This window comes from Camelina sativa, chromosome 3, assembly GCF_000633955.1.
Source record: "Camelina sativa cultivar DH55 chromosome 3, Cs, whole genome shotgun sequence".
Classification (NCBI taxonomy): Eukaryota; Viridiplantae; Streptophyta; class Magnoliopsida; order Brassicales; family Brassicaceae; genus Camelina; species Camelina sativa.
Genome location: NC_025687.1, coordinates 18,930,778 through 18,931,168, shown reverse-complemented (window position 1 = coordinate 18,931,168; position 391 = coordinate 18,930,778).

Below are 391 nucleotides of genomic sequence, written 5' to 3'. Positions count from 1 at the left end.
GACAAACACAAATCATAAACACAAGTTCTGGGTTGGAACTCGAGCAAGCACTCGATCAAGTGCTGATCGAGTGCAGGGTCGAGCTGGACAAAAACGCAAAACAGAGCAACTCAAGAAAAACAGAGCAATACCAAAACGAATCAAACAACGATCAAACAACAAGATTTAAGCTAAGAAATCAATAAACAAGGAAGGTCTTGAGGAGGGATTCATGGGCTGGACTATGATTGAGGTCATCTAACTTGGTCAACAAATCTCAAACAACATGAGCTAATCTCTAGACATATATTTCTAAGACATGTTTAATCCACTCTCATGGCAAGAAACAATCAAACTCATGCATCTCTAGACTTGTTCTCACAAAGTAAAGAATCTACACAAGCAGGCATTA